The sequence below is a fragment of the Bos taurus genome, chromosome 14 (genome assembly GCF_002263795.3).
Source record: "Bos taurus isolate L1 Dominette 01449 registration number 42190680 breed Hereford chromosome 14, ARS-UCD2.0, whole genome shotgun sequence".
NCBI lineage: Eukaryota > Metazoa > Chordata > Mammalia > Artiodactyla > Bovidae > Bos > Bos taurus.
The window spans coordinates 42,511,057-42,520,177 of NC_037341.1; the positions used below are offsets into that span (position 1 = coordinate 42,511,057).

Consider the following 9,121-nt stretch of genomic DNA (forward strand, 5'->3'; position numbering starts at 1 on the left):
ATCACTAATGCTCTAACTTGCAGCATCTGCTGTCCGTTTGCTCTCTCATTTAAATAACCCATGCTTCCTTTTCAAAGTCAGTGCTGGAAAGATTTCAAATGCAGACGACATTCAACAGGAAGGAAGACATAAACAAAACACAAATGGGTACTTGACATCCTTAATGCCCAAGCATATGGGTCAGAGTTCCTTAGGGTATTTAATCCAGCCATGCAAATTGGCTTATGCCTAGGGTCTGAAATAGTCTGAGCCTGAAGACACTTGGACCATAGCTCAAAAAAATACCTTGCTTAAATTCTCTGGAATATGAGGGTCAGTTCCAGCTCAAGGACTTTGCACTCACTGTTCTCTTTGCCTAGAAAGATTTTCCCCAGAAATTCTGACTTATAATCTGAGTATCAATCCAAATCTAGCACTTCTCAAGAAATGTTAGCACTGAATTAACTTTCCCATGCATTTGTCTCTTTTATTTTCTCTATAACATTTATTACTAACAGAAATTATTATCAATCTTAATTATTATCAGTCTCCTTCTCCCCACCAAGATGGACATTCTATGAGAACAAGTACATTTATCTACTTTGTTCATCAGTGTTTTCCCCAGGGTTCTGAAGAATGCCTGAGAGAGAGGAGGCACTAAATATAAGTCCATGTAGGAAAAAGCAAATGAAAAGGAATGAGTATCTAAGGATGAAATATTCAAGCTTAGCACATAATTGACAGAGTGAATGAAAAGAAAAGTCATTATCCCTTTAGTTATTATGGGGGAAAATATATTATTTCAAAATGGAATATGATAATTAACAAAGGGAAAAATTCTAGTCAAATTGATAATATGGTAAAGCTTTTGAACTTTTACCAGCCTGGAAGTTATTGTGATCATTGGCAATTCCAGGACTAAATTGAGTTTACTATGGTAACAGGGTCACACAAGGATTGTCAATTTTTCACAGAGGGGTTGCTTTTCTTTTGATGCTTGGGAAGGGACAGTTGCAGCATGGTAGTTAGGTATATGGATACTAGAATAGTGGGCAGGGGCTATTCCTGCTCACTAGAAAAATGAAGTTACTTTACCTTCCCAAATTTCTACTACTTCATCTGTAATCCTATAGTACCTACCTCATGTCTCAGTCTGCTCAGTATGCTATAACAAAATAGAAGAAACATTTCTTTCTCATTGTCTTGAAGGTAGGAAATCCAAGATCAGCGTGTCAGCATGTTCGTATTCAAAGTGAAAGTGAAAAGTGAAAGTCTCTCAGTCATGTCTGACTCTTTGTGACCCCACGGACTATACAGTCCATGGAATTCTCCAGGCCAGAATACTCAAGTGGGTAGCCTTTCCCTTCTCCAGGGGATCTTCCCAACCCAGGGATCGAACCCAGGTCTCCCACATTGCAGGAGTGAGGGCTCTCTTTCTGGCTTATAAACAGTTATCTTCTGTCGATGGCACCCCACTCCAGTACTCTTGCCTGGAAAATCCAATGGATGGAGGAGACCGGTAGGCTGAAGTCCATGGCGTCACTCAGAGTCGGACAGGACTGAGCGACTTCACTTTCACTTTTCACCTTCATGCATTGGAGAAGGAAATGGCAACCCACTCCAGTATTTTTGCCTGGAGAATGCCAGGGACAGGGGAGCCTGGTGGGCTGCTGTCTATGGGGTCACACAGAGTCGGACACGACTGAAGTGACTTAGCAGTAGCAGTAGCAGTTACATTGCAGAGAGAGATTAAAAAATGATTGGAAGCAAACTCTCTGGTATTTTCTTATAAGGCAGTAATCTCTTGCTGAGGGCCACACCCTCAAGATTTCATCTAAACCTAATTACATCCCAGAAGCCTCACCTCTAACACCACTGAATTGGGGGTTAGAGCTTCAACATATGAATTTTGGAGGAACACAAACAGTCTGTAACACTTCAGGAATGTGTTGTTGGCTTATGGGAAATAATAAATTTGAAGTGCTTAGGGCACTTTTGGTGCATTATAAGCACCCAAGTGTGTTGTGTGCTCATTCACTCAGTTGTGTCCTACTCTTTCCAACCCCATGGATTGTAGCCCACCAGCCTACGCTGTCCATGGCATTTTCTAGGCAGGAATACTGGAGCGAGTTTCCATTTTCTACTCCAGGTATCCTCCCCACCCAGGGATGGAGCCTGAGTCTCTCATGTCTCCTGTATTGGCAGGCAGATTCTTTATCAGTGCATCACTTGAGAAGCCTAAGCATGTTAGTATCTGTAATTAAAATACGTAGCTAATATAAATTTCATATATGATTCATAAATACATAATTTCTGAAATATAGTTTGAATAGAGATTTTAGATTTTACATGTGGATTTTATTTCAGTTCAGAAAAAAATACACTTTACTCTTTGTTTAAAATTCAGTTCATTTCACACACTGAAATCCAGTCCTTTGGTTTACATTTCCTAGCCAAGAGTGATCAGAATTCGGTCCATCTCCCACTTTAGGGTTAAAGCTAGGGTTGATAAATGACAAATGATAAACCAGCTTTGGTCTGAGTTTCTGACTACCTGTGAGCTTAATAGGCCGAAAAAAGCTTCTAAAAATAGTTCTTCTGAAACAAATTCACAAGTGTTTCATTAATGATCCCCAGCAGAGATGATGGACAACACAAAGCACTCAGGAACCCCTGGTGATTTTTCAGTGGATGCTCAGGGGTTGGCAGGAGGAAAGCAAAATAGCCAAAATTAAATCCATGTTCTCAATGACAGAATCTAGGACCTGAGGGGGAAAATGCCACACATAAATATATGCCCCAAACTGGCTGATAAAAGTCAGTAAGTATAAGAAGCCATGTATCATATCCTGATTTTAAAACATGACTAGAAGAAAGTCACTGCACCTTCCAAAACCTGGAGTTCCTAGACCCAATTTTATAAATATTCAACACTATATAAAAGATAAAATTTAAATGTGAAAATTCAAAAATGAAAAATAGTAGTGAACCCAATTTTGTTTATATAGTTGACCCTTCTTATCCTCCAGTTTAACTGATAGCAGACCAAAAATATCCAGAAAAAAAAATTCCAGAAAGTTCCAAAAGGCAAAGCCTGAATTTGCTATACCAAAGCAACTACTTTATAGCATTTACATCGAATTAGGTATTATAAGCAATCCGGAAGCTATTTAAAGTATACAGGAGGATACATATACGTTACTTGCAAATACTATGTCATTTTATATAAGCAGCTTGAGTATCTGCAGATTGTGATATTCTCAGGGATCCTGGAACTAATCCCACAGACACTGAGTGACAACTGTATATTTGCTTTTTTTTAAATACAGAAGAATGTTACCAAAGAAGTTCTGGGTATGGTATTATAAGTGAGTTTATCTCCTGGTTTGGTAGGAAGCATATGATTTGTTAGTGAATGTTTATGACTTTTAACAATGAGAAAAATTAAAACATTATAAAATCTTACATCAACCCTGTAAGTGAAGGAAAACAATGCTTATTTGGAGAATTTTTAAACATGGGTATATTGTATCACCAAGCACTGTTTTCTCATCACTGTGGTCTGTGTTGGTCATACCTAGATCACAAAGTTCAAAGGAGTAACAGCAAAAACTAGTTCACCGCAATTTGTCCAAAGTTACTCATTCATTTAACATGTGCTTGTCTTTTTTTTTTTTTTTTTTCCCTTACCTGGAGACTCTTCTGGACTATAAGAATACAAAGAAAAGTTGGAAAGTCCTTGCCCTCAAAGACTCGGTCTGAAAATGGGAAGCGCTGGACAATGAGGTAAACACACAACGGCAAATAGCCAAGTGAGAACAGAGGTACATACCATACAGAGAATTCAAGAGGTCAAAAGAGGAAGGAGAGTCAAGTCAGGGAAGACTTAAAGGAAAACAATGAGTAAAGGAGTTTTGAAGTTTCCTAGAAGTTCTTCCGGAAGATTGAATTAGGAAAGGTCATGGTAGGGAAATAGGAAAACTCTCTTGATCCAAGAGACCGGTGAGTCCTGTTCTAGCTCTGAGTGGGGAAAAAAGATCATGTTTACTGGAAATAGCATTATTATTATTTTATTTCCAGTAAACATGATCCTTTTTTCCCCCCTCTCAGAGCTGCAATAGGAGAATTCAGATAAATGGTTGATATAATAATTAAAGTCAAAAAGTCACATACCAGTTAGTAGGTAACATAAAGAGATTATGGGTAATGAATAACAGCTCATTAATTTAGGAACCTTGGAAATTATATACATATACTATTTATATATTTATATATACTATTTACATATATATGAAAAATCGAATAAGGAATCATAATTAATTATATAATCTCAAACAAATCATCTCAAATCATGGAAATAATAGATGCAAGCAATAGAAGAGAAAGGGTCAAGCTGATCTACAGATGTCATCTAAAAAATAAAATGGAAAGAGAAAGATAGAAAGCAAAGAAAAACATGATGATCCAGAGGGCAACTAAAATGAGGTAAAGATTAACCTTGGCAGGAGCAGTCAAAACACAAAGAAAGTACTAAAAAATAACAAATAAATGCACATTCATGAAAAGAATAACTTTTTTTTAAAGGAAGATTAGATATGTATTAATGCAAGTGACACAAAATGAAAGAGGTGCAAGAGGCGGGGAGCTCAGGATACAATCGCATTCAGGAGTAAAGGTGTGACTCCAACAGATTGGAAACTTAACCCCTCAAGTACCCTGGCACCTGACACATGGAAACTGCAGAATTATGATCGTGGACATGGGAACATAAAAATGGCTGTTAGGTTTTTTTTCAGGGTGTCCAGTGCGGTAGCCACGAACTGAATTTTCCAAAGAAAAAACAAAACAAGTTACACTTTCAATATGACTCAGGTTGCTATAGCACTTAAGCACAAAGATACAGATTTCAGATCCTGGCTCTTCACTTCCCAGCTGTGTGACATTTTCCAAGTTTTATAACCTCTCTGTTTCCAGTTTTCCCTGTTTAAAATGGCAATAATAATACTATATACTTCAAAGAGCTCTGTCAAATGACAATAATAAAATAGTGTACTTCACTGGTTGTCAGTACAGTAAAGGACTTAGAACTGTGGACTAACACATAGTGAGAACTGTTTAAGAGTTAGATATCCATGATGCCAGTGGGGATCATGATGATGGTGACTGCCTAGGGGTTAACTCCACGGTCCCCAGTGTTAGACAAACCCCTGCTCTTTTGCATTACCTTTGTGATCTTCAACAAATGTAATCATTCTAAACTCTAGTGCCTTCTACTGTCACTCTTCTAAAAGGGAGTGACAGTACCCACTTGGCAGCTTTTGAGAGTTAAGTGTAAGGGCGCATGAGTGGTGTGATGAATGTGAGTCTGCCAAGACCCTTTAATCTGGAGCAAAAATATGTCATCAAAATTGATTCCATGCCTACAAGACCTCATGCTTACCCAGTCTTGTATCGCTTGTGTTACAAGCTGCTATTAGGGTTAGTATGATTATGGTGGGATCTATTATTTTAAAAAGCTTCCCTGGCGGCACAGTAGTAAAGAATCTGCCTATCAATGCAGGAGACGAGAGTTAAATCCCTGGGTAGGGAAATCCCCTGGAGGAGGAAGTGGCAACCCACTCCAGTATTCTTGCCTGGGAAATCCCATGGACAGAGGAGACTGGTGGGCTACAATCTATGGGGTTGCAAAAGAATCTGATGCAAATTAGTGACTAAGCAACAACAACAAATTATTCTAAGAGAAACAAAGATAAAGACACACTGATAGAAGCTTCTTTTGCTACATACAAATGTAGACAATTATTTGTGAGGAAGAGATGGCTGGATGGCATTACCAATGCAATGGACATGAACTTGGGCAAACCTCAGGAGATGGTGATGGACAGAGAGGCCTGGTGTGCCACAGTCCATGGGGTTGCAAAGTGTCAGACACGAGTGAGTGACTGAAGAACAGCAACAATGATACTGCATTGGTGAATTAACTGACATCGTAGAAATATGGTGAGGAAACTAGCCATGGCTAATCTAAGGGAAACTCCAGTGAGAAATGTGAACTAAAACTGAACCCCCAGAACTTCCAGAGAGCCCGTTGCACTGTTCAAAGCTTGTCACGATCAAGCAGAGGAGGCCCTCTTGAGGTGTCCCTCGAAAGTCACCTCTTAAGTTTATGCAATAGTGAAATGGATAAAGAGGATAAATCTCTTCCTGTGGAGAGGAATGGGGCTTCCCAAAGGAGCAGGAAGGGATTTTGAGAGAGCGATGTATGTTGGGAAAGGTGGAACATAGAAAAAGAAGACAGTGAGGATAAAGGAGCAGACGTATAAGACTTCCCTTCTGGAATGGTATGTTGGTTGTGACTAAGGCAGTACCTACCCAAGAGGTGTGTACTCTTCAACACAATAATCATGTTGATGAACATATTATGGACATATATCCACACTTAGAAGCATCTGTGAGGGTTTCCCCTGCCACTGCCTTGCTCTAATAGTGAAACAAAGAAATGATTTACACTTCTATTAAGAAGAAAATGGTTAGGTAAGCTAATATTGACGCAATGAAAGAATTTTAGAAATATATTCACATGAAAAAATAACACATATACAACAGCAAAAAATGCAACCATTAGAGTCATGTTTGTGAAGAATGATGAATGATAGAATGAATGTGTGTAGCTAGATCTGCTGCTGCTGCTGCTGCTGCTAAGTCGCTTCAGTCGTGTCCGACTCTGTGTGACCCCATAGACGGCAGCCCACCAGGCTCCCCCGTCCCTGGGATTCTTCAGGCAAGAACACTGGAGTGGATTGCCATTTCCTTCTCCAATGCATGCATGCACGCTAAGTCGCTTCAGTCATGTCCAACTCTGTGCAACCCTAGGGACAGCAGCCCACCAGGCTCCTCTGTCCACGGGATTCTCTAGGCAAGAACACTGGAGTGGGTTATATTTCCTTCTCTATGTGCACATATATGCAGAAGGACAAAAAAGCAAAATGACATGATATAGTATAATCTCAGATACATGGTTTTTTTCTTTTTCTTTTTAATGCACAGGAAAAGAAAGCAAAATACAAAAAAAATAACAATGCTGCTCATGTTGCCTCTGAGTGAGGAGATGCTGATTTTTCTGCTCCTGGTGAAGCCCTCCCTGTTCTGAAAGACTCAGACCTCATAGATGATGATAAGGGCAGAGATACAGACTTTGTGGAGAGTTGTCAATGCTGCTCAGCACCCAGCTCAACTATATAAAGATACCAGGAGAGGGAACATCTGCAGTTTTCCCATTCATGGTGCTGCTGTATAATTATGCTGAAGCCAAGACAACCCTTGATTCTAGAGGCAAGAGGAGAAACATTATGCTGGCAGTGTCTAGAAGCTCCTTGCTGCTGCTGCTGCTGCTGCTGCTGCTAAGTCGCTCCAGTCGTGTCCGACTCTGTGCGACCCCATAGACGGCAGCCCACCAGGCTCCCCCGTCCCTGGGATTCTCCAGGCAAGAACACTGGAGTGGGTTGCCATTTCCTTCTCCAATGCATGAAAGTGAAAAGTGAAAGTGAAGTCACTCAGTCGTGTCCGACTCTCAGTGATCCCATGGACTGCAGCCTACCAGGCTCCTCCACCCATGGAATTTTCCAGGCAAGAGTACTGGAGTGGGGTGCCATTGCCTTAGCAGCTTTTAAAATAACCCTTGTGATACCTAATGCTGATTCATGCTGATGTATGGCAAAAACCATCACAATATTGTAAAGTAATTGCCCTCTAATTAAAAAAAAAATATATATATATATATATATTAAAAAATAACTCTGTGAGCTAGCTCTTGGTTTACATCACAATGTCTTCCCAAATTCCTTCCCAAACCATCCCTTCATGGTGGAGCTACTTATACTATTGTGGCTCCAGCTCTAATTACTGGATGCATTTTGTGAAAATTAATTGATATGTCAAGTGCAGGAGAGAAATTCCTGGCTAGGGAAACTGAATCGGACATGCACAATTCAGCCACAGACGGAAACTGTTTGGAGGGCCAAAATGCCATTGAGTTGATCCGTCTTTTCTCTTCGTTTTGTCCCTCTATAAAGTCTAGAATCCCTTGGAATTTCTCCTAAATGTTGCAATGTGATACTTTTTATTTATATTCCTTAATTTTTATGCCTTTTCTATCTCTAATAATTATTTTGATTAAATGTCCCCGACCCCCTTTACCCTCACTCAAAAGTCTTGGATCTGCCCAGGGTGAGGAGTAGAACATGAAGTCAGTGCACACATGACTACACTTTTGCATTTTATACTAAGAGCATGCTTTACTTTAATAATCAAGAAAACAAGTAATATGTTATCAAGAAAATCATCATAAGGTAAAAATTTAAAAATAAATTAAACCCTCCAGTGCCCTTTCCCATTGAATCGGAATTCCGGTCTCAGTGGTCATATTAATAAAAGGAGGAATAGTAGTACTGAAGCTGTGCTCATAGTATCTGCTATATAGCATGTGGGCTAATTTCAAACAAGGTAAAAATAATATACTTAAATTTTAAAAAAATAAGTAAATATTAAGATGGCTGGCATTTTCCTCAGAATTAGAAATAAATATAATTTTATATACATATGATACAATGAAAGTCTTTTATACACAGATATGTGAATGTAGACTATGCCTAAATAATCAAATAAAAATTAAAGAAAGCTTTTCTTAAGTTTATATGTCTACAGAAAGTATTTTGAAGTAATCTTTTATTGATGACTTTCTACATAACTCCCAAGACTATTACTTATGGAAAAACAGATATTCCCTTTTCTTTTCAAATGCTATCTATCTTTTAAGAATATTTACCTGGTGTCAAAAAGAGAGTCCAGAGATTTATAGTAATTATTAATCTCTTTGAAATAATCATGAAATATTTTCCCGGAATCCAATAAAATATTGATACTTAGTGATAGAACTGGAATGCAGTTGTTTTATTTCTGTACTCAATTGAGAAAGCAGGGGAATTTGGGAGGGATTCTATTGTTATCATTATTATTATTTTCGTAGTATTTCAGAAAACAACCTTAGTTTTTGATTTCCCCCATGCTCTGTGATCTTTCCTGCTACCAAAACATGCTACGGAAAGCTTTCTTAGCATCTCTTATCTCATAATGCAACCTTCAA

At 38.7% G+C, this 9,121-nt stretch overlaps 1 non-coding gene across 1 annotated transcript; it reads left to right on the forward strand.

Annotated features, from left to right (window-relative positions):
* The first annotated feature begins 8,350 nt into the window (after positions 1 to 8,350).
* On the forward strand, positions 8,351 to 8,482 carry LOC112449623 (small nucleolar RNA SNORA61). Its single transcript, XR_003038224.1, has one exon. It is a non-coding gene; the product is annotated as a small nucleolar RNA SNORA61 (small nucleolar RNA).
* The last annotated feature ends 639 nt before the right edge of the window (positions 8,483 to 9,121 follow it).